Source organism: Pelophylax lessonae (assembly GCF_965119305.1).
Source record: "Pelophylax lessonae genome assembly, chromosome: 1".
NCBI lineage: Eukaryota > Metazoa > Chordata > Amphibia > Anura > Ranidae > Pelophylax > Pelophylax lessonae.
Window position 1 is genome coordinate 769,970,864 of NC_138768.1, and position 25,906 is coordinate 769,996,769.

Below are 25,906 nucleotides of genomic sequence, written 5' to 3' on the forward strand. Positions count from 1 at the left end.
ACACCATCTTAAGTGTGGTAATTATGCCTTGCTATGTTATTTGATTTTATTCAACAATTGTTTATTTCCTTCCTTATATGTTTTATATTGCATATTTAAGGGTAATGAGATTACAATCCCAGCCGTATAAGCCATAGTAGATTTTTCTCTAAAAAGCTGATTTTTGTTTTATAAATTTTTATTAATATCAGATTTAGTGCATTATTTGCAATTTTAAGTCTTCCGTTTTGCATGGCTTATTCTCACTCATCTGCAGTGACGTGACTTTCGGCTATGCATTACGCAGACCATTGTAGTCTGTTTATATAGTACATTTATGGCTTATGCTATACCTGGGAAGAAATGGTAATCTTGCTTTCATTTGGTTTTGGTTTCACTTTCACTTTGTTTTACTTTCACTTTCATCATTGAGCTAAACATCACATTGCATTGATTGTTTGAAGTTAGTATTTTTCTGTAGAGTTATCTTTTTGTGTCACTTCTTGTTTGATCATATATCGTGTTTGCATGTCTTGAGAATAAATATTTTTATATATATTCCACGCGGTAGAACTGTACTCACTAAGATTGGTATATGCTTTTAAAAAGAAATTAATCAATTAAAAAGAATTCACGACATTGATTTATGGCATAAGTGGAGACTCTCCTTTCTTATAGATCTTTGCTTATTAACCATAAATACACTGCTATATTCAGAGCAGTATAAATATTCTGACATAAGTACGAGCGCAAGATATTTATTATTAAATATTCTTACAAGGTCTATGTCCTTTCTGATGAAGACACAGGCATTACAATGTTGAGTTGCACCCTGTGGTCCTCGCACTGCAGAAGCTTTGGCACCATTCAGAACAGCCCAACTTCCTCCCACAACAGACCCTGATCCAGGGCCATCTTACTGAATGGGCATGCTGGGCAGTTGCCCGGGGGCCCCACTTGTCCAGCGACCCAGCCCCAGCCAAGCTTTAGTCCTGATTCCAGTGTGCATCTCGCCTCCAAATTTAGCATGTGGCAAGCGCCTGTTGGCCCTTAGCTGCTGTCAGGCCACTTGGGCCATGGAGAGGAAGCCCACAATGGCAGGAATGCCTGTCCACCTCCATGAGAACAGGCACACACAGGACAGTAGAGTTTGACTCCCGTTCGTGTGTGTGTGTTCACCAAACCCAGCCGCCGAACTTGGAAGCTGTCATTAGCCTGGCACTGCTGTACCAATAAATATCGCCTTATGGATAATTTGCATTTTTTTTTTTTTAATTCTTTATTTAGAGGTATGCCATAAAAAATTAAGAGCAACAACACTACAAACAATCGCATGATAGTAAAAGAGATGCAGTCTACGTAGCACAGGGAACAACCATATGCAAAACAGACTATCACGGATCAACAACAAGTAATGTAACCTGGGTTCGTATGTCGTCTGTACGACCATTTTGATGCATTCATATGCAATGCTGCTGTAAACAACAGTTCTTGTGGAGGGTGGTCCAGCGCCACCCACCCGAGTGGAGGGGGACCGAAATCCCCGCCGGCATCTACCACATGGCCGGCAAAGGGGCCCACCAAATCTCCATCCCGAAGCGGGGAGGACCGCGGGACCAACCCCCCACCTTTTGTCCGGAGCACACCTTGTGACATTTTATAATATACTAGAATGGTAAGGGCAAGCACAGTGCCCTAAAGCAGGAAGGAAGGGGAAAAGGTAGAGAAGAGAGGAAGGAAGGAAAAGAAGGAGAAAGGGAGGAGGGAAGGGAAGGTAGGCAGAGAAGTGAAAAACAAAAAACAAAAAGAACATAGAAGTGGGGGGTCCGCTCCGCCCCACCCGCAGGCACGGCAAGCCGGTTAAGAGTAGGATAAGTAATCGTCGGACAAGTGAAAAAGGTCCCAGTGAATCCAACGTGTCTTGTATTCCTCCACCTTGTCCCTTAGAGTTGCTGTTAGCTGTTCCATGTGCCGTATATCATTCACTCTGGTAAACCAATGAGAAATAGGGGGTGGCGTTTGTTGTTTCCACATGCTGGGTATACACGCCCTAGCCGCGTTCAGCAAGTGTTTCAGTAGTGATTTGCGGTACCTCTTGCTCGACATAGGTGTCAAGTTGAGGAGAACAGCAGCAGGGTCTTCTAGTAGGGAGTAGTCGGTGAGTTTATGCACTATGTGTAGCACCTGTTGCCAGAACGGTCTAATCTTGGGGCATTCCCAAAAGATATGGAAAAGCGTACCCTCCTGGAGACCGCAGCGCCAACAAGAGTTGTCGTGTCCCGGGAAGATGGCAGATACCACCGCTGGGGTGCGATACCACCGTGTCAGGATCTTGTATGAGGTCTCCTGATATTTGCTACATAGAGAAGATTTATGAGCAAAGAAAAGTATCTTGTTTTTTTGGTCCGTTGTGAACGTAGTGTTTAGGTCCCTTTCCCACTTAAGGAGGAACGAAGGGTCATGTTGGGAGGTCGTTGAAAGAAGTATAGAGAAGAAGATTGAAAGTGATTTCTGCATCATTCCTTCGCCTAAACAGAGGTCTTCAAACTGCGTTAACTGTCCACGGAATTTAGTATGATCAGGAAGGGATCTGAGAAAGCAGGAGAGCTGAAATGATTTCCAGCGTCCCATTGGCAAGGAACGGAATGAAGGGATTATTTCTAGAGGTTTTTGCCAGCCGGCTGAGCTAAGAAATTGGGAAGCCCTAGCAACACTTGCGTCAGTATGGAAGCGAAAAGACCTATCCGAGAATCCCGGGGCAAAATCAGGATGGCCAATGATCGGGGTCATGGGGGAGGGGAACGCCGTCGTCCCCGATAACCTGGAGTATCTTTTAAGTTCTGCTAAGGTGGCATCAACTAGAGAATGGGGGGGCACCCATCGGGCATAGGAGGAGCCCGCCCAGGGGAGACCTTCCAGAGGAGCCGCCACCGCCTCCTGTTCCAGAGATACCCATAATTTATGAGGGGCATGTCTACACCAGTCAATTACTCTGGTCATATGAGCCGCTGTACAGTATCTAGCGGGATCGGGGAGACCTACTCCACCAGCAAGTTTGGGGCGCTGTAGGAGTGAGTGTTTGAGGCGTGGGTGTTTCCCTTGCCATACGTATCTGATAAACGCTGATCGGAGTGTATGAAAGAACACTCGAGGTATTTTGACTGGTAGGGCTTGCAAGAGGTACAGGAGGCGTGGCATAGCATTCATTTTGAGGACATTGCATCTCCCGAACCAGGAAATTGCCAAGTTTTGCCAAGCTGATAGGTCAGAAGACAGGGTGGCCAGAAACGGTTGAAAGTTGTATTGAAAGATATGATTGAGATTAGCCGGTATTGCAGTCCCCAGATATCGGATAGATCGTTCCGCCCATCGAAATGGAAAGTTCGAGCAGAGAAGCGCCAGGGTGCTCGGGGGAAGGTTAATGTTTAAAGCTTCAGATTTTTGAAAGTTAATCTTGAAATCTGATATAGAACCGTAAGAACGAAGTTCAGACATAAGGACTGGCAAGGAAATGTGGGGTTTCGATAGAAAAAACAGCAGGTCATCAGCATAGGCGGCCACCTTGTGATGATAAGTACTGGCGGGTAGGCCCATGATGTCGGGGTTGTTCCTGATGTGGTGCAGTAGCGGTTCCAGGGATATGACGAACAGGAGTGGTGACAGTGGGCAGCCCTGTCTCATGCCATTCCCTATCGGAAAGGGATCGGAGATAGCACCATTGACACTAACTGTGGCGGAGGGATTGGAATAGAGTGCTGAAACCCAGGCCAGAATGTTGCTTGGCAGACTGAGATGTCTTAGAGTAGCCTGTAGAAAAGACCAATTCACCCTGTCAAAGGCCTTTTCAGCGTCAGTGGACAGGAGAATCATGGGTAATTTAAGATGTTTGGCTCTTTGGGTGACATTGATAGTTCTTATCGTGTTGTCACGAGCCTCCCTGTTACGGATAAAGCCAACTTGGTCAAGGGGAATAATACGCTGAAGTATGGGGCCAAGTCTTTCAGCCAAAATCTTTGTAAAGAGCTTCAGGTCACAATTGAGAAGGGAGATAGGCCTGTAGCTTGCACATTGGAGGGGGTCTTTATCGGGCTTGGGGATGACTGTTATAGTGGCAGACAAGAGATCCGGGGGCATCGTGTGGCCCTCCAGTATGGCGTTAAATGATGCCACGAAATGGGGGGCCAGCAAGTCTAGAAATGCCTTATAGTAAGGAATAGTGAAGCCGTCTGGCCCCGGGGCCTTGCCCGTCGGGGAACCGGCCACCGCTGTAGCCAGCTCCTCAACAGAGATTGGGGCCGACAGAGCCTAGACCTCTTCCTCTGAGAGAGAGGGTAAGTTGGCTGACTCTAGGTAATCCGCAATAAGTCCAGACTTGTCTTGTGGGGCCTGATCAGGGGAGGAAGGGTGAAGATTATACAGTGAAGTGTAGAAGTCCTTGAATGCGTTCGCCATTTCGGGGGAAGAGTATATCTTCGCTCCCGTCGATGTAGACAAGGCTGGAATATAGGATCTATTCCGTCGCACACGGATAGCGTTCGTTAGGGATCTACTACATTTATCTCCATATTCATAGAATGATCTGCGCATCCACATTAATTTACTCTTAGCCTGAAATGAGGAATGGTCCCTAAACTGTTCCCTGGTTCTCACTAGGTCTGCTTCTGTGGTGTGATCAGGATGGGATTTGTGGCGGGACTCAAGGTCATGCAATCGCTTTAGGAGATTCGCCAAGATCTTGCCTTTCGCTTTCTTGAGCCTGTGGCCATGTTTAATAAGAACCCCCCTGATCACACATTTATGGGCTGCCCAGAGGAATAAAGGGCTAGAGGCCATGTCTTTGTTGGTGTCGAAAAAGAGGGTTAACTCCTTGAGCATATCTGCTTTCGTCTCCGGGTCCTGTAAAAGGGTTTCGTTCAGGCGCCACGAGGAGGGTCTGGTTAAGGGATGTCGAAGGGTCACACGTAAAGCGATCGGGGCATGATCTGAGAGGGCCACATTACCAATGTGGGCCTCTGAGACCAAAGGGATGGCTGCATGGTGGACCAGAAAGAAATCGATTCTGGTGTATGAGCCATGTGGGGCAGAGAAGAAGGTGTAGTCTCTTTCTTGTGGGTGTAAAACATGCCAGATGTCCACTAGCTGATGGGCGTGGAGGAGATCCCTAAGTCTAGAGCGGGCGTTATGAGGGAGGTTCGTTAAGCCGGATGTTGAGTCCTTGCTAGGATGAAGGGTAAGATTAAAATCACCTCCTATAATTAAAATGCCCTCAGTAAAGGAGTCCACTGCCTGCAAACAGGACTCTAATGTCGTCAGCTGGTCCGTGTTAGGGAGGTAAACGTTTACCAGAGTGAATGTTTGGTCATGTATTTTGCCTTTAAGGAGGATGTATCTGCCCTCCTGATCTGTACAGAGGTCAAGGAGCTGCCAGGGGAGATTGCTGGCCACTAAAATACTGACTCCTTTGGATTTAGAGGAGGAAGACGCACTGTGATATGCTATGGGAAAACGCTTTGTCTCCAAAGGTCCCTCAGACAACTAGATCTCTTTTCAGGGGTGTTGAGCCCCTTGGCGTTCCAAGAAACAATTTTAAGGGCCATCGCTGGGGAGTGGGGACAGAGCAGAAACCCCACCAGGGAGAGAGGAGAAAGTGGGAAAGAGAGAGGGAGAGGGAAAAAAAAAAAAAAAGGGGGGGGGGAGGGGGGGGGAAAGAGGAGGATAGGTTGGAAAAAGAAGAAAAGAGGTAGAAGTGGGGGAAAGAGAAAGGGTTGGCAACACTGAACTCCAAGCGGAGGGTGACTGCCGTTAGGGGCAGCAACGGTCTAAGGGGGAGAAGTAGGGCACAACCAGGGAAGGAGCCCCCGGCTGAGGTTGGCAGCCTACGACTCAATGGGTTGAATCTCCATCTCCTATTGGCGCACAATTGGGGACTCAGGGAAGGGTAGAAAGCGGGAAGCCTCAGGCCGAGGGAGAGCAGGAGGAGAGGAGACAGTAGGAGGTAAACCAAGGGAAATTAACTGCAGTCAGGTACAATACTCAATGCGGGTACAGTATATCTGTTCCAACTGGGTAGACCAAGACCATTTCAGTCCCGAACTCAGGGCTGTGACCTGGCGCCCCACCGGGCACGTGAGTGCGGTAAATGTAATCTGGCCGAAACCGAGCGTCCCATTGGGACGGATCGGGACAGCCGGAAGCCTCTCCGCCCTAAGAAAGGACGGGGCAAGCGATAATTTGCATTTTTATTCTCGTGGGTGATTGTGTAGGAGGGGCCCCAGTGTACTGCATTGCCCGGGGCCCTTTAATGCTCTTAAAATGGCACTGCCCTGATCTCTACAGAATTGCCAAAGAAAAGTCCTGTCTCCCCTCTTTTTGTCAGCAGGGATTTCTGGCTAGTGAAGTTCACAGCTTTATAGCTTCAATTGCACAGTGTTCCTTGTGGACTATATATCCCAGTGTCCAAAACTTCTGCATAACAAGTTCTCCCTTCCCCTGATTTTCTCAGTGCCTTGCTAGCAGAAGAGAGTAGGGGCAGGAGCCAGTGGGGGATTTCACACAGAGATTCTTTGATGCTGCCAGGAGGGAAGTGAGGGGTGAGCAGGGGAGGGCTGGCAGCCTTAGGCCTGGGGGGCAAGTCCAGTCAAGTGGCCCATTGAACCACCAAATCAGCTCACCATCCATGCCCGCCTGGTTTTAAAATGGATATTGATTTTATATAGTAAGACAAATATGATACAATGTGGTAACATAATTTAATTTTAATAGCAACAAAGGTGGTTTAAGTCCCCATTCACACTAGCGCGACTTGTCAGGCGACTTGGTCACCTGACAAGTCGCGGTGGGTCGTCTGCCATAGATTAGCACAGGACCCGTTCTAATAGGAGCGACACTAGTCGCTCCGACTTAGAAAAAGGGTCCTGTACTACTTTGGGGCGACCTGGAGGCGACTTGCATTGACTTCAATTATATGAAGTCCGTGCATGTCGTGCCGAGGTCGCGGTGCACGCTGTGCACCGCGACTTCACAGGTCGCCCCGGCAAGTCGTGTCGCCCCTGTGTGAATGGGCTCTTACAAAAAATAAAATCTACAGTTTTAACAAATGAAAGTAATGTATGTACACAATACATTTAAAGAATATGTGATACATTTAGGAATAATCGATAAACCTTCACACTTAACTTTTTCAGAAAATAGAAAAGCCTTGGTGGCATTTGATTACCTCTGCGGTTTTTATGTTTTGCGTTATAAACAAAAAAAGACCGACAATTTTGAAAACAAAAATTAATATTTTTTACTTTCTGCTATAAAATATTCCCAATAAAAAAATGTAAAAAATAAAAAAATGTTGATCAATTTTGGCCAATATGTATTCTACTACATATTTTTGGTAAAAAAATCCTAATAATTGTATATTGATTGATTTGTGCAAAATGTATCACGTCTACAAACTTTGGGATACATTTATTTATATACTTTTTTAAATTGTTATTACTAGTAATGGCGGCGATCAGTGATTTTTAGCGGGACTGAGACATTGCGGCAGACAAATCTGACACTAAGTGGCACTTTTTAGGGACCAGTGACACCATCACAGTGATCAGTGCTAAAACAAATGTACTGTTACTGTATAAATGGCACTGGCAGAGAAGGGGTTAACACCAGGGGTGATCAAGGGGTTAAGTGTGCTCCTAGGGAATGCCTTCTAACTGTATGGGGAGTGGATGTACTAGAAGAAAAGAGAAATCTATGTTTCAGCTTAGCTGAAACACAAGATCTCCATCTTCTTTTGTGACAGAACAGCCGTCTGCCTTGTTTAGAAAAGCAGACCGCCGTTTTGTCATTCTCCTGCATGATCGCAGGTGGCCAGCGGCCATCGGACCTGCTGATTGGCTCCCGCAGTGTCTAATCATAGGGGGAGCGGCGCCCCAGCGGCACGCGTGTGCCCCCAAGAACCCATGCACAAAATCACCTACCAGTACGTGATTTTGCGCAGCTGGGCCCCCCGGCTACAGTATATATGCGGTGGGTGGTCTGAAAGTGGTTCATTTGGGAGAGTGGGACCTGTAGTCCTTCACTAGTTGGGAGATCAGGCGTGTGTGACACATGCTGTTCTCTGAGAGGCTCATGCTGGGACCTGTAGTCCTTCACTTTTGGGGGGTTACATCCCCAAAAGCAAAGGACTACAAGTCCTAGCTTGAACCCTGGCTGAGATCTAATCATGTGACCTCCTCCTCTGCTGCCAGCTCATGATCCCATGACACAAGGGGGAGCCCTATAGGACCTCAGGGACCCAATAACTTTAACTGGACTGTATACACTCTGTATATTGATGTCTAGTTGCTCCTGGCACTATATACCTGTCTAGTGCCAAGAGCAGCTAGACATCAATATACAGGTATGGGACAGGTATATAGAGCCAGGAGCAGCTAGACATCAATATACAGGTATGGGACAGGTATATAGTGCCAGGAGCAGCTAGACATCAATATACAGGTATGGGACAGGTATATAGTGCCAAGGGGTAGCTAAGTGCAGGGAAATATTGCAATGCTCCACATGACACATTTGTTGTCACTCACTGTTCTGCTCCCGGCCACCTCACCTCAGGCAGCAGGTTGACTCTGGAGAGCAGTGCCAGGACAAGGTCATCCAATGCCCAGGGAAAAAATGGGAAACTGCAACCCCCGTCTATCACCCCCCACCAGCCCCTGCTCCCTGTTGGATGGAGAAGTGGGTGGGGCCGATATGGTGCCATGCACCAAAATGTTTGTATTGTTTGTGACATGCAACTAAATAGTACCAATATTTGAGGCACACTACTGCAAACCAAAACGTTTAAAATTGATGCACCAGTATGGGACTAATATTGACAAATTGTCCCTGGGTTGGTGGGTCACTAAGACCCCGTTCACACTGGGGCGACGCTACTTGCCGGGGCGACCTCACAGGTTCGGCCGGCCCGGACTTCATAACATTGAAGTCAATGCAGGTCGCTCCAGGTCGCCCCAATGAAGCTCCGGACCCTTTTTCTAAGTCGGAGCGACTTGTGTCGCTCCTATTAGAACGGGTCCGCAGCTTCCCTATGGGAGGCGACCTATGGCGACCTGACAGGTCACCCCAGTGTGAACGGGCTCTAAAAGGAAAAAAAGTTGTATGCATTAGCGGTGTCACTGAAATTAAAAAAATGTACCCCAGTCGGTGGTGTGACCGGAATGAAAAAATGTCAGTGGTGAACACCACCACAAAGCTCTACCCCCCTATCCCCCAGTATAAAGCTTTTCACTTAACCCCTCAAACCCCCCTCCCCATACCCAGTCCTCTGTATAGGAGGCACACTGTCACTTGCAAACACAGAAACCGGCAGAGGAAATCTGATTCTTTTTTTAGAATAAATGACTGCAGTGAGAACAGTGGCAGTGCTGGAGGTGGTGGTATTGTGTACCACCCCGCTGCAGACAAAAAAACAAAACCCTGTTGACAGGAGTGACACTGCAGTCACTCTTTTAAATTGTTATGTATACAGAGATTCTGTATATAGATCACCTCACTAATATAAGGGATCTGTGAGGTATCAGTGTGGGAACTAAGTGTATGTTCCCACAGAAACAAAATCCTGAATTCATGTATAAACAGGTTTCTTTTGGTGGGCAGTGCTGCCACTGAATGCAAATAATGTAGATTAATGTGGCCAACCTATAACTGCCCTGCGTGTGACTGTTACATGGTAGTACGTAACTATTGGGTTAAACAGCTCTGAAAAGCAATTGAAGCATGGTTCACTTTTCAGAGGAGTAACAGTCACTTCCACACATGTGAATGAGCCCTTTAAAGTAAAATATCCCATTTGGTCTTTATGATTGAAAAATGCCATGGTGTCTAGGTGAGGACTGGAATGTTTAGGAGAGGACCTTCTCTCTTTTCATTGAAAGTCTTCATAGTGTATGCATTACTTCAGTCCATCAGTCAAGTCCACATAAGAAGGCCAATCAAAAGATCACCAAACAGACTAGCATTTAAAAAGTATTGTAAGAATAAGGTACCTAAGTAAAAGCCAAATTATTAAATGGTAGGTGCTTATTATGAACAAAAGCATGGAGCACCAGCCCAGGTTTTAGGAGGTGATCCTTCTCCTCCAACTTGCATTAACAGAAGCCAACCAAACAAATGCAGGGAAGTAAAGGGTTAAGCTCCCCATCTGATAACAGAACCTTTACTGCACACTCAGACTCAGCCTTATTTATTGCCAGGGAACAATATAACTCAGCAACTGGAGATAAGTTAAAGAAGCAGTGCAGGGACAGCTCAAGATAGCAGAGCTCCTCCGTCTGCCTGTAACATCGGAGATCGAGATATCTGTGTCAGCCTGGCAGTAAGCAAGACAGAGCCTAATGTGCAGTGAGCTTATCATGTGAGGCAATTTAATCCTTTACTTCCCTGCATTTGTTTGTGGCTACACGGCTGGTGTAGAAGAGCTGCTCCAGCTCCAAGTGCGACCCTGCATCAACACAGAGCCCCCCCCCCGCCCAGAACGGGTGATCCTTCAGCCCATACCTTGTACCTGCCATGCTGGAGAAGTGCTTTTGATGTTGGATCTGCTGTTTCACTTGTGGATTCCTGCAGGCAAAAATTTCGACAGTTCCTCTTCTCTTCTGCAGTGGCCTGCACAGTGGGAGACGGAGGGAGGAAGTGGGTGGAGCCAGTAATAGGCACGGGGATCCTTCTCCGCTCTGCATGCTGGGTCCCTTCTCGGCCTCGTTTTCCTCCTCGGGACCGTGACGTCACTGGTTGCTAGACGCCAAGCGGCTGGCTATTCTAGCAACCAGTCTAGCTCAGACTATAGCGGCCGGGCAGAGGAACAAATGGGTCTCGGGGGCCGGCGCCGGCCAGTCACCATGTAAGTGACACTTACTAAATAAACTGAGCTGATGCTGCAGTGGCCTTTTCTGGGGGGATCAGACCGGCCTGGGGGGAAATTGCCCCCCCTCCCCCCGGCCCAGTCCGCCCCTGGGGGTGAGTGGAACAAAGTCCGCTCCTCTAGCCGCTCTGTAACAGCTCACAGCGGCAGGGGGGGGGGGTGTTGGAGTGAGCAGGGAAGTCACACAGCCGGCTACAAGAATATGAACAAATACTGAGAATTACACCCTGCATACAGAACAAGAGAAATGGTATTGTGCATAGTCCATACATAGAGAATAAGAACAGATACTTAGAATTATACCCAGCATAATGGACAAGAGAAATGTTACTGTACAGTGTCCATAAATACTGAATAAGAACAGATACTGAAAACTACACCCAGCATTCAAGAGAAGTGCTGGTTTGCAGCATCCATGCATACAGAATAAAAACAGAGGATTACACTCAGCATACAAGGTGAGAAGTTCTACTGTGCAACATCTATACAAACACAATAAGAACAGATACTGAGAATTATACCCAGCATTCAGGACATGAGAAGTGTTTTGATGGCCACACACACTTCAATAAATGATCGTTTTCTTTTCCGATTGAGCTATTCCACAAGGAATAATTGATCTACTATATATTTTCAATAGCTCATTTGACTGATATGCCACATACGGGAAAATGGATTTCGATTAATAGCTTGGATAACTTAAGGTCATACCTTACAGTACATTCATAAATTATTGAACTTATCTTTGTTTTCACCATGTAATCTTATAATTAGAGATGTATAGAACTGTTCGCCGGCGAACAGTTCCCGGCGAACTTAGCATGTTCGCGTTCGCCGCTGCCGGCGAACATATGCGATGTTCGGTCCGCCCCCCATAAGACATCATTGAGGCAAACTTTGACCCTGAACTTTACAGTCAGCAGACACATTTCCAGCCAATCAGCATACCTCCCTCCCACACCCTCCCACCTCCTATAAATAAGCAAGGGCAGCATCCATCTTAGATCATTCTGAAGCAGTGTGTGTAGTGAGAGTAGGGAGAGAGCTGCTGCTGCTGCTGCTGCTGCTGCTGCTGCTGTTAAGCTAGGGACAGTTAGTCAGTGTTCCTGGTCTTGCAGTGTTCTTGGTCCACTACTGCTGTAATATCAGCACCCCAAAAAGCCCTTCTAAGGGCTGGTATTTGTGTTTTTTTTTTTTTTATATATATATATATATATATACCTAGCGTCCCCAAAAGCCCTTTTAAGGGCTGGTAATTGAGTTGTTTCTTCTTATATATATATATATATCTATATCTATCTAGTGTCCCCAAAAGCCCTTTTAAGGGCTGGTAATTGAGGATTTTTTTATTTATATATATACATATATATATATATATATATAGTGTCCCCAAAAGCCCTTTTAAGGGCTGGTAAGGTAATAGAGTTTTTTCTTTATATATATATCTATATATATCTATTGTACACTGCAGTTGCCTGCCCGCTGTGTGTGAGAGGCCACAGACCTACCACAGACTGTACTGTGTGCACACCACACTCATTTCGGGTGGCACAGGCACAGTACCTTGCATTTTAAAAAATATTTTTTTTTTCCTCTGTCATAATTGCAGTGAGTGCTGTGTCAGGTCCACAGAGTGCACTGTACCCACTGCAGTGCACTGCCCACCACTGATATATATACGGTGGCACAGCATCTTGTTGCAATAAATTGAAAAAAAAAATATTTTTTATTATTGCAGTTGCCTGGGCTGCCAGTTACTGTCAGGTCCACAGAGTGTACTGTGCCCACTGCAGTGCCACTGTGTGCCCACCCACCACTGATATATAAGGTGGCACAGCAGCTTGCAAAGTAAAAAAAAATATATATATTTTTTAATTGCAGTTGCCTGGGTGCCAGTGACTGCTGTCAGGTCCACAGAGAGTGTACTGTGCCACTGCCCACCCACCACTGATATATAAGGTGGCACAGCAGCTTGCAAAGTAAAATAAAATATATTTTTTTAAAATTGCAGTTGCCTGGGTGCCAGTGACTGCTGTCAGGTCCACAGAGAGTGTACTGTGCCACTGCCCACCCACCACTGATATATAAGGTGGCACAGCAGCTTGCAAAGTAAAATAAAATATATATTTTTTAAAATTGCAGTTGCCTGGGTGCCAGTGACTGCTGTCAGGTCCACAGAGAGTGTACTGTGCCACTGCCTACCCACCACTGATATATAAAGTGGCACAGCAGCTTGCAAAGTAAAAAAAAATATATATATTTTTTAAATTGCAGTTGCCTGGGTTCCAGTGACTGCTGTCAGGTCCACAGAGAGTGTACTGTGCCACTGCCCACCCACCACTGATATATAAAGTGGCACAGCAGCTTGCAAAGTAAAAAAATATATATATATTTTTTAAATTGCAGTTGCCTGGGTGCCAGTGACTGCTGTCAGGTCCACAGAGAGTGTACTGTGCCACTGCCCACCCACCACTGATATATAAAGTGGCACAGCAGCTTGCAAAGTAAAAAATATATATATATATATTTTTTAAATTGCAGTTGCCTGGGTGCCAGTGACTGCTGTCAGGTCCACAGAGAGTGTACTGTGCCACTGCCCACCCACCACTGATATATATGCCTGCAAGAGAAAAAGCCAGCCGCAGAGAAGCCGTATTCCTGAAAATATAAGAAAAATGCTGTTTTTTAGGGGTTCTGGACATGCTACAGAGCTGAAACTTGACAGGTACATTTTTTAGACCCCCCAGACACTAAATACAAAAAATGACATGCCTGCCTAAAAAAATGCCCGCTAAATGCCTGCAAGAAAAAAAGCCAGCCGCAGAGAAGCCGTATTCCTGAAAATATAAGAAAAATGCTGTTTTTTAGGGGTTCTGGACATGCTACAGAGCTGAAACTTGACAGGTACACTTTTTAGACCCCCCAGACACTAAATACAAAAAATGACATGCCTGCCTAAAAAAATGCCCGCTAAATGCCTGCAAGAGAAAAAGCCAGCCGCAGAGAAGCCGTATTCCTGAAAATATAAGAAAAATGCTGTTTTTTAGGGGTTCTGGACATGCTACAGAGCTGAAACTTGACAGGTACACTTTTTAGACCCCCCAGACACTAAATACAAAACATGACATGCCTGCCTAAAAAAATGCCCGCTAAATGCCTGCAAGAAAAAAAGCCAGCCGCAGAGAAGCCGTATTCCTGAAAATATAAGAAAAATGCTGTTTTTTAGGGGTTCTGGACATGCTACAGAGCTGAAACTTGACAGGTACACTTTTTAGACCCCCCAGACACTAAATACAAAAAATGACATGCCCGCCTAAAAAAATGCCCGCTAAATGCCTGCAAGAGAAAAAGCCAGCCGCAGAGAAGCCGTATTCCTGAAAATATAAGAAAAATGCTGTTTTTTAGGGGTTCTGGACATGCTACAGAGCTGAAACTTGACAGGTACACTTTTTAGACCCCCCAGACACTAAATACAAAAAATGACATGCCTGCCTAAAAAAATGCCCGCTAAATGCCTGCAAGAGAAAAAGCCAGCCGCAGAGAAGCCATATTCCTGAAAATATAAGAAAAATGCTGTTTTTTAGGGGTTCTGGACATGCTACAGAGCTGAAACTTGACAGGTACACTTTTTAGACCCCCCAGACACTAAATACAAAAAATGACATGCCTGCCTAAAAAAATGCCCGATAAATGCCTGCAAGAGAAAAAGCCAGCCGCAGAGAAGCCGTATTCCTGAAAATATAATAAAAATGCTGTTTTTTAGGGGTTCTGGACATGCTACAGAGCTGAAACTTGACAGGTACACTTTTTAGACCCCCCAGACACTAAATACAAAAAATTACATGCCTGCCTAAAAAAATTCCCGCTAAATGCCTGCAAGAGAAAAAGCCAGCCGCAGAGAAGCCATATTCCTGAAAATATAAGAAAAATGCTGTTTTTTAGGGGTTCTGGACATGCTACAGAGCTGAAACTTGACAGGTACACTTTTTAGACCCCCCAGACACTAAATACAAAAAATGACATGCCTGCCTAAAAAAATGCCCGCTAAATGCCTGCAAGAAAAAAAGCCAGCCGCAGAGAAGCCGTATTCCTGAAAATATAAGAAAAATGCTGTTTTTTAGGGGTTCTGGACATGCTACAGAGCTGAAACTTGACAGGTACACTTTTTAGACCCCCCAGACACTAAATACAAAAAATAACATGCCTGCCTAAAAAAATGCCCGCTAAATGCCTGCAAGAGAAAAAGCCAGCCGCAGAGAAGCCGTATTCCTGAAAATATAAGAAAAATGCTGTTTTTTAGGGGTTCTGGACATGCTACAGAGCTGAAACTTGACAGGTACACTTTTTAGACCCCCCAGACACTAAATACAAAAAATGACATGCCTGCCTAAAAAAATGCCCGCTAAATGCCTGCAAGAAAAAAAGCCAGCCGCAGAGAAGCCGTATTCCTGAAAATATAAGAAAAATGCTGTTTTTTAGGGGTTCTGGACATGCTACAGAGCTGAAACTTGACAGGTACACTTTTTAGACCCCCCAGACACTAAATACAAAAAATGACATGCCTGCCTAAAAAAATGCCCGCTAAATGCCTACAAGAGAAAAAGCCAGCCGCAGAGAAGCCGTATTCCTGAAAATATAAGAAAAATGCTGTTTTTTAGGGGTTCTGGACATGCTACAGAGCTGAAACTTGACAGGTACACTTTTTAGACCCCCCAGACACTAAATACAAAAAATGACATGCCTGCCTAAAAAAATGCCCGATAAATGCCTGCAAGAGAAAAAGCCAGCCGCAGAGAAGCCGTATTCCTGAAAATATAAGAAAAATGCTGTTTCCTGGTGCCTCCATGGCAGCATACTAGTGATAGAGCTCCGCCTCGACTCCACCTTCAGGATCAGTGAATAGCATAAATTAAAAGGTATAGCCCCCCCCATCATTCTCCTTTTTTTCCTCATACCTCTTGAACAGTGAAGATGGCAGCAGTATGTCCCTACCTCTGCCTGTGAAAACGGGCAGCTTCCACCGGGTTCAGCCTCTCCCGTGTGCAGTCCCTGTTCTTGGGCCGCTAAACGCGCTAATAAGACTGGGAACCCCTTCTGTGGATCTTCCGGGGTCTGTGAGTAACGGCGTTTCCTAACGTGGAACAAATATGCCGTCTTTTCTAAAGATATATTTATATGCATATATAAATACATTTGTGTTGATACGTATGTATATAGAAATCATTACATATGAGGTGGAAGTTATGGTGGCAGAAGGATCAGCAGTCTGTCCTGGCTTTTCTGTTTTGTCTACTATGGTGTGTTTGTTTCCTGTACTGGCTCCCCTTTAGGTAGAAATTTCCCACTATTTATTCATTTTAATATGCCTGCTTTTATTTAAGCTGTACCTGGGGTTTGTGCCTTGTATCCTTTGTTAGCATTTATTTTCCTTTCTGCCGAGGGTTTCCATGTCGGGTCCTGGGGCCGTGGCGTCCTCGTGTCTCGTTCGCGCCGGTCGCGCTGTGATGACGCGACGGTCGGCGCATGCGCACTGACTCCCGATGCGGCCATTTTTTCGGTGGGAGCAGCGGCGCGGCGACACGTCGGGTTGCGGCGGCGGCTGCGCATGCGCGGTAACTTCGCGGCGGCGGCGGCGCATGCGCGGTAGAGATCATGGCGGCCATTTTTGCCGTGGTCTTGAAAAAAAAAAAAAAAAAAAAGGGAAAAGGACAAATAAAATATAGATTAATGATAATTTAAAACAGGCAAGTAAATTTTTACAAATGATTATATCAGGAAACAGACTGGGGAGGTTAAATTTGGCAATGGATTAGGGACAGCATACTTGGCTGTTCCCTTAAAGAGGCGGTACTAAAAAAAAAAAAAAAAAAAAGAAAAGGGGGGATCCGATTAAAGGCTTTCCTGTATCCTATTGGTACCTCGGTTCAGGTGGAGGTGGAGCTTGAGGTATTTAAGGCAGGAAGTTTAGAGTGGTAGTGTCTTCGGTTTCAGCTAGCCTTGCCCTGCAGACCCCTTTTGTTTGCTCTCACTCGGTAGGTAATTTCAGGCTGTCGTTCTTAACTTTCCTTTATATATATGTATATATATATTTGTATATATGTTTTTCTTTTATAATTTTTCCTTTTTCAGCTGATCCTTTTGCCCTTACCATGAGTCATTCCTCACGAAACCAAGATCCACCTGACCGTAATAGGTATGGGACCAACTTTTCGTGAGTATTAAAAAAAAAAAAGAGTGCGCCATTGACATCCATTATTTTTGGTTTGTCATAGTCCAGTACCATCGAAGAGATCTCAAAAGTCATCGGGAAGACGGGATGACCACAGTCCTGATCGCAGGTCACATTCCTCAAGATACCCAGAGAGATCAAGATCCAGAAGCCGTTATCGCTCTCCTTCACCACATTATTCTTCGAGAAAAAAGTGCTGGTCTTGTGGCGCGGAACCCCTCCCGAGAAAGCTGGTCTGTAAAGACTGTCTCAGGGATTATGCGGCCAGTTGTGACACGGAGAGCCGCCAAGTAGTTGATCTACTTAAACAAACAATGAAGGACTCAATTTCAGAGCTGATGTCCACCATCCCAGCTCGTCCTATACCACAGGCTTCTCAGCCACAGGAATCGGATCCGGTGATCGCAGGTCCTTCCGCTATCACTGTTAGCGCAGTTCCAGCCACTAGAGATCCTTCCTCGGAGGAACATTCGGACAAATCTTCAGATTTAGAAGAGCCTTCAGGTTTCAACTTTGCTTTAGTTCAGCCGTTTATTCAGGCGGTTAAGCAGGCCATCGCCTGGGATGAACCAGCGGAACCCCGGCCTAAGTCAAAGTCATATTTCCCTTTCCTCAAGAGGAAACAAGTCGCTTTCCCTTTAATGGGAGAAATAAGGGAAGTGATTGAGAATGAATGGAGTAAGACAAATAAAAAAATTCTCCTTCAACAGAGTGAATAAATTTTATCCGTTGCCGGAAGAAGGAATACAAGCCTTATCCTCCATGCCAGTAGTGGATGCAGCGGTGGTGCGTCTAGCGAAGAACATGACCCTTCCAATGGAAGATTCAACTTCATTTAAAGATCCATTGGATAGGCGCATTGATCTTGACCTAAAAAGATGCTATATGGCCGCAGGGGCAGCTTGTAAGCCCGCTATTGCGCTGACTTCAGTCTCAAGTGCCATTCATTCCTGGACTGACAACGTTGAGACAGCTCTGCGACAGGATGTCCCTAAAGAGGATATTATCAAGTCACTTGAGGAATTGAAGTTAGCGGCAGACTTCGTGGGAGAAGCCGCCATTGACACAATTAGGTGCGCCTCTCGTTCAATGCTCCACTCAGTGATGGCTAAGAGGGCACTATGGTTGAGGCCTTGGACGGCTGACTTGGCATCAAAGCAGAGCTGGTGCAAAATACCTTTTGATGGTAAATCGCTATTTGGTGAAAGATTGGAGAAGGCCATTTCCAGGGTCACTGGAGGAAAGACTGGTATTCTTCCACAAGATAGGAAGGAACGCAGAACAAGGGGTTTCCTCTCAAGGTTCCGCCAGTCAAATTCTAGAGGCTACAGACAGACCCGTCCATTCAGGGACAATAAGAGGCCCTGGAAAGGTACCCAGTCTTCCTTTCTTGCATCCAGAAAAAATAAAAATCTCACTACCCCACAAGGGGAGACAAAGTCCTTTTGACGCCAGAAAAGAAGTGACCGATCCAGTGGGAGCCCGACTTCGCCACTTCTTACCAAATTGGATGACAAAATGCCAGGACCCTTGGGTCCTTTCTACCATCCGTTACGGTCACTTCTGGACATTCCAACAGCAACCACCTCGGGCGACTTACAAAAAGACGACACTACCATCATCCCCACAGAAGGCACAGGCCTTAAAGGATTTTCTAGTTTCACTTCAACTTCAACAAGCGGCGGTACCAGTACCCTATGGGGAACGCTTCACAGGTTTCTATTCAACCCTGTTCCTGGTGGAGAAGAAGACAGGGGGTTGGAGGCCGGTTATAGATTTGAAAGGTCTAAACCGCTATATTCATCTGGAAAGATTCAAGATGGAGTCTTTACAGACAATAATCCAAACAGTACAGCCTATGGATTGGTTGATATCTGTGGATCTGCAAGATGCCTACCTACACATTCCTATACTTCCCGCCTTCCAAAAATATCTAAGGTTCGCAGTAGGTCATGTCCACCTACAATTTCAAGCTCTGCCTTTCGGCCTATGCACATCCCCAAGAGTCTTCACAAAGGTCTTGATATCGGCCCTTGCCCCCCTAAGGGAGAAAGGATTAAGAGTATATCATTACCTGGACGATATCCTCCTCCTAGCCGACTGTCCACGGAAATTGATTCTCCACAGGGACATTCTACTACAAACCCTGAAGGATCTAGGGTGGTTAGTAAATCGGCAGAAGAGTCAACTATCTCCAACCCAGGTGATGGTATACTTAGGGGCAGAATTCAACACGGCCAGAAGCACGGTCTCTCTACCCCAAATGAAGGCAACAGCAATAATTCAAAAGACACTTCATGCCATAGGAAGGGACTACATGTCAGCTTCACAATGTATGAGTCTGAGCGGCTCAATGTCTTCCTGCATCCCTCTAGTGCCATGGTCACATTGGCACCTGAGGTTCTTTCAGTCGGGATTCCTGTCCCAGTGGCGCACACGTCAACTCTCGCAAACGATCCAGATAACATCGATAATGCGCAGAGGCCTTCATTGGTGGACAGATCCGGAGAATCTCGCCAAACCTCACCATCTGGGTTCTCATTCCTGGACCATGATCACATCGGATGCGAGCAGCCAGGGATGGGGAGCGCATTGCGAAACAATACAGATTCAGGGGAGATGGTCCTTTCCGGTGAAAGGCTTGGTTTCCAACATTCTGGAGCTGAGGGTGGCATTCATGGCACTAACCTCACTAGCTCCTCAGGTGAGGGCGCAGAGGGTCCTACTACGCCTAGACAACAGGGCAGCGGTTTCATACATCCAGAAGCAGGGAGGAACCCGCAGCAGGACCCTCCTGAGGGAAGTAGAGCCCATTATGATCTGGGCAGAAAGGAATCTGGTGGCCCTCAGAGCAGCCTATCTACCAGGCAGATTGAACACAGTGGCGGATCATTTATCAAGAGACTTCGAGGACACCAACGAATGGGCAATACATCCGCACATTTTTCAGCAGATCCTCAGCCTATGGGATCTCCCACAAGTGGATCTATTCGCAACTCCAGAGAACTCCAAGCTCCCGAGTTTCTTCTCACGTCTCCCTTACCCGCAAGCGGAGGAAGTGGATGCTCTGTCCTGCCCATGGCGGTTCACGACAGGCTACGCCTTTCCACCATGTCCCCTAATTCACAGGTTCTTACTGAGATTGACGAGGGAACCAGTACAGATACTGGCAATCCTTCCGTATTGGCCGAAGAGGCCTTGGTTTCCATTGGCCCTACGCATGAGCGTATGCTCCCCGATCAAGATTCCCCCCTTTCCTCACCTACTTTCACAGGGGGGGAGGTTCCATCCAAGACCACAGACTCTGAACCTTCGAATATGGCTGTTGAGAGGAGGCGGTTTGAATCCTTAGGATGCTCCCAGCAAGTCATCAATACTCTCCTCAAAGCCAGAAAGCCAGCAACCAATTTCGTATATGCTAGGATCTGGAATAGGTTTGTGTCCTACGCGGAAACAGAAGAATTTGATCCCATCACGCCTTCTGTTTCAAATGTATTGGCCTTCCTTCAGTCTGGACTAGACAGGGGTCTCGGCTTGAGTACACTTAAAGTTCAGGTGTCAGCGATTTCAGCGGCAACCAGCATCAGATGGGCAGATAATCCGCTGGTAATCACCTTTCTCAGAGGAGTTCTTAGGATTCGTCCTCCAAGTAGAAGTCCCTTTCCTCAGTGGGACCTTCCTCTGATTCTGGAGATGCTGTCCAAACACCCTTTTGTGCCGGTGGAGCAAATTTCGCTATGGAACCTGACTTTGAAGACAGTTTTTCTAGTGGCGATCACTTCCGGCAAAAGAATTTCAGACTTGCACTCCCTAGGAATAGGGGAGGAGCATATATTGTTTTTTCATGACAGAGTGGAGCTACGGCCTCTTCGAGGTTTTACTCCGAAAGTGACTACACCAGACAACTTAAGTGAACCATGGGCATTACCAGTCTTCTCAGATTTGTGTCAGGAACTAGATGTTCCCAAGATATTAAAAGCCTATCTGGAAATGACAGCAGCCTTCAGGAACTCGGAAAAGCTTTTCGTGATTCCTTGGGGTAAAAACAGAGGAAAGGAAGCCTCAAAAAGGACCTTGGCATCCTGGGTAGTCAAGACCATTCAAAAGGCCTATACTGCACAAAACATGGATGTTCCTTCCAGAGTGAACGCACACTCAACAAGGGCAGTGTCAACTTCATGGGCAACGAGAGCAAACGTCTCATTGGAGACAATATGCAGGGCGGCATCTTGGTCGTCACAGCACACGTTTCTCAGACACTATAGAGTTGATCCAGGGGCCCTAACGACGGTTGAATTTGGAAGACGAGTTGTTCAAGCAGCAATGTCTTTGTCTAATTAAACTTTTTTTTTTTGATTAAGCATTATCCCACCCGTGTAAGCTAGTTATTTATCACTAGTATGCTGCCATGGAGGCACCAGGAAAACGGAAAATTGTATCATACTTACCGTAATTTTCCTTTCCTGGTGCCTATCCATGGCAGCATACTATCCCTCCCTCGGTTTTCCTATTTACGGAGAATGATGGGGGGGGCTATACCTTTTAATTTATGCTATTCACTGATCCTGAAGGTGGAGTCGAGGCGGAGCTCTATCACTAGTATGCTGCCATGGATAGGCACCAGGAAAGGAAAATTACGGTAAGTATGATACAATTTTCCGTTTTTTTAGGGGTTCTGGACATGCTACAGAGCTGAAACTTGACAGGTACACTTTTTAGACCCCCCAGACACTAAATACAAAAAATGACATGCCTGCCTAAAAAAATGCCCGCTAAATGCCTGCAAGAAAAAAAGCCAGCCGCAGAGAAGCCGTATTCCTGAAAATATAAGAAAAATGCTGTTTTTTAGGGGTTCTGGACATGCTACAGAGCTGAAACTTGACAGGTACACTTTTTAGACCCCCCAGACACTAAATACAAAAAATGACATGCCTGCCTAAAAAAATGCCCACTAAATGCCTGCAAGAGAAAAAGCCAGCCGCAGAGAAGCCGTATTCCTGAAAATATAAGAAAAATGCTGTTTTTTAGGGGTTCTGGACATGCTACAGAGCTGAAACTTGACAGGTACACTTTTTAGACCCCCCAGACACTAAATACAAAAAATGACATGCCTGCCTAAAAAAATGCCCGCTAAATGCCTGCAAGAGAAAAAGCCAGCCGCAGAGAAGCCATATTCCTGAAAATATAAGAAAAATGCTGTTTTTTAGGGGTTCTGGACATGCTACAGAGCTGAAACTTGACAGGTACACTTTTTAGACCCCCCAGACACTAAATACAAAAAATGACATGCCTGCCTAAAAAAATGCCCGATAAATGCCTGCAAGAGAAAAAGCCAGCCGCAGAGAAGCCATATTCCTGAAAATATAAGACAAATGCTGTTTTTTAGGGGTTCTGGACATGCTACAGAGCTGAAACTTCACAGGTACACTTTTTAGACCCCCCAGATGCTAAATCCAAAGAAATTTTTTATTTTTATTTTTTTTTAATTTTTCCAATAATTGGCTCTCTATCAAAAAATTATAATTTTTAAGAACTTTTTTTTGCGTGATCCCTCTCCGGCATGCCACAGTCCAGGTGTTAGTCCCCTTGAAACAACTTTTCCATCACTATTGTGGCCAGAAAGAGTCCCTGTGTGTTTTAAAATTCGCCTGCCTATTGAAGTCTATGGCGGTTCGCCCGGGTCGCCGGTTCGCGAACATTTGCTGATGTTCGCGTTCGCCGTTCGCGAACGGCGAATTTTAGGTTCGCGACATCACTACTTATAATCTGGTCGAAATACAATTGTATGCAAGAACAAAGTATTTCAGTGTAAAACTATCAAAAATTTTCTGCCGTGGCCATTCAGATTAGTTTGATCAAATCCAAAATTAAAGTCTAAATCAATGGGAAGAAAAGTTATAGCTGTTTGTTTGCAGATTCCATCGTTTATTAGAATGGCATTTCTGATAATAAAATTGAAGCGTGTATGACCATTATTTATTTTCCCATACTTGTAGAGTAAGAAAAGATACAGAGAATTACACTCAGCATATAAAAGATGTGATATTGTGTTGCTAAAGATAACAGAGATTTTTTTTTTAATTTGATAAACTATCCAATAAAATATATAGATTTAGATGTATGATTACATTAGTCTGTAGAGGGGCTAAGGGTGTGCATGACTGGGTGAAAAGGGGAGACGTGGGTGGAAAAGGGTAAGGCATGATTGTATGTTGCATTCATTGACCTGATTGGTGGAAGCATGAGTCCGGGCAGGGCTTCAGCCAGGCCAAGAAGAAGTGGAGAGGCAGATACCTCAGTCGGTAGTAATCAGATGGAGAGAGAAACCCATGCACTGTTTTCGGTATGGTTCCTAGGTTTGACGTCATAGCAGCCTGGCAGTTGTGGTCTTTGGAGGTAGTAAAATCAGTGATACTCTAATGGTTGCGGACCATCTATGGCAGGGCGTCCTCAGTTGCATTCCAGTTAATGGTGGGTTTACTAGGAATTGAGGACAAAGAGGTCTATGTGGATAGTTGGGATATTTCCCCTAAGCTGGTGTGTTGTCGCTGAGGGCCTATTTAAAGTAAGGGGTTCCTCTTATACAAAATAACTTGATTTAGGTTTAGTGCCTTCAAAGATCAGCCATCTTTAATATACTGAATATTTCTGTTTTAAAGGAATTGGTTTGTTAGTATTGTTACATTTTAACCACTTCCTTACCACGCGACTTCGTAGGACGTCCTGGGCTTTAAGTGGGGATATCTAAATGATGCCTGCAGCTGCAGGCATCATTCAGATATAATTTTTTCACCCGGAGATTCCCTTCACCAAAAGAGCATAGTGGCTGTTCAGCCACTTGATTGTTCTTACAGGCGGTGGGAGGGGACATCCCCCTCCCGCCGCCCTCTGGTGCTTCTAAGGAAGGAATCAGCCATCGGCAAAAGTACACCACAGAGAATGCCGAGGACCAGATGGTCCCCGGCAGTCTCTATGACCCTCAGAGGCCCGGGCAGGACATGATGACATCAGGCCCAGCCTGGCAGTTGTCAATACTGCCGTGATCTCGGCTGAACAACCAAGATTGTTTTTTTTGTTTTTTTTTTATTTCAGGCTTTCCAGCCTGTGGGAGAGATCTGAGGTCTTATTGACCCCCAGATATCTCCATAAAGAGAACCTGTCATGCACTATTCTTATGACAAGGGATATTTACTTTCCTTGTAATAGGAATAAAAGTGATAAAAAAATTAAAGGGAGATTGTAAAAATAAAAAAATAAAAATAAAATTAACGATAAAAAAATAAAAAAATAAAGTGCCCTTGTCCTCGGGTGCTCACACTCAGAAGCAAACACATGCGTACGTCGCGGCCACATATGTAAACTGCATTCAATCCATTCATGTGAGATATTGCCCCAAACGTTAGAGTGAGAGCAACAATTCTAGCCCAAGACTTCCTCTTTAACTCTAAACTGGTAACCTGTAAAATTTTTAAAGCGTTGCCTATAGAGATTTTTAAGTACCAAAGTTTGGCGTCATTCCACGAGTGTGTGCAATTTTAGAGCCTGACATGTTAGGTATCTATTTACCCGGCGTAACATCATCTTTCACAATATATAAAAAAATGTGGCTAACTTAAGTGTTTTTTTTTTTAATTCATAAAAAAAATTTCTATGCAAATACCGTGTGACATAAAAAGTTGCAATGACCGCCATTTTATTCCCTATGGTCTCTACTAAAAAAAAAAAAATATATATATATATATATATATATATATATATATATATATATATATATATATATCATGTTTGGGGGTTTTCGAGTAATTTTCTAGCGAAAAAATCATGATTTTATATGTAGGAGCGGAGTGCCAGAAATTGCCCGATATGGAAGTGGTTAATGAAACGCTATGGCCATTTTGTTTTCAAATTCTTGTGTGGTCTGGTATTTGGCAGGTAGATTAAAAGACTGGGTTCGGGGTGGCATAGCAGGTAATCTTTTTAGGAATAGGAACATCTTTTCCACCTTAGTCATGCTATATACAAATATTTTTTGAGAAAATTACACAAATAATAAATTGGAACTCTGGGTAATTCACAAATTCAGAAATAAATGTGTAAAAACCTACCGTATATACTTGAGTATAAGGCGACTTTTTCAGCACGTTTTTTTTATGCTCAAAAAGCCCTACTCGGCTTACTCTCGAGCCAAGCTCTCACTTACCTGTTCTCCGGTGGAGTGCGCATGTGCCGCAGGCGCTCGGGAAAACCCATACACATTTGGCTATTCCTGGGCAGACGGCGCATGCACGGTGACGTTTGGCCGCCGGGCGGCGCCATTTTTGATTGTAAGGCGCCTCACCGAAAGGTAAGTGATACTCCTACACAGCCCCTGCATCTCCTCAGGAGATGCAGTGTGGCAGGCATGGTACAGGAGATTCTCCTGTACCATGCACGTCGCACTGCATCTCCTGTACTATGCCCACAGCCCTGCATCTCCTGTACCATTTCCTGTGCCATGTCTGTACCATCTCCTGTACCATCTTCTGTGCCATGCCTGTACCATCTCCTGTGCCATGCCTGTACTATCTCCTGTACGATGCCTGTACCATATCCTGTACCATGCCTGTACCATCTCCTGTACCATGCCTGAACCATCTCCTGTAGCATGCCTATACCACCTCCTGTACCATGTTTATACCATCTCCTGTACCATACCTGCACCATCTCCAGTACCATGCCCACAGCCCTGCATCTCCTGTACAATGTCCGCAGCCCCTGCACCATGCCCACAGCCCCTGATTTGGGTC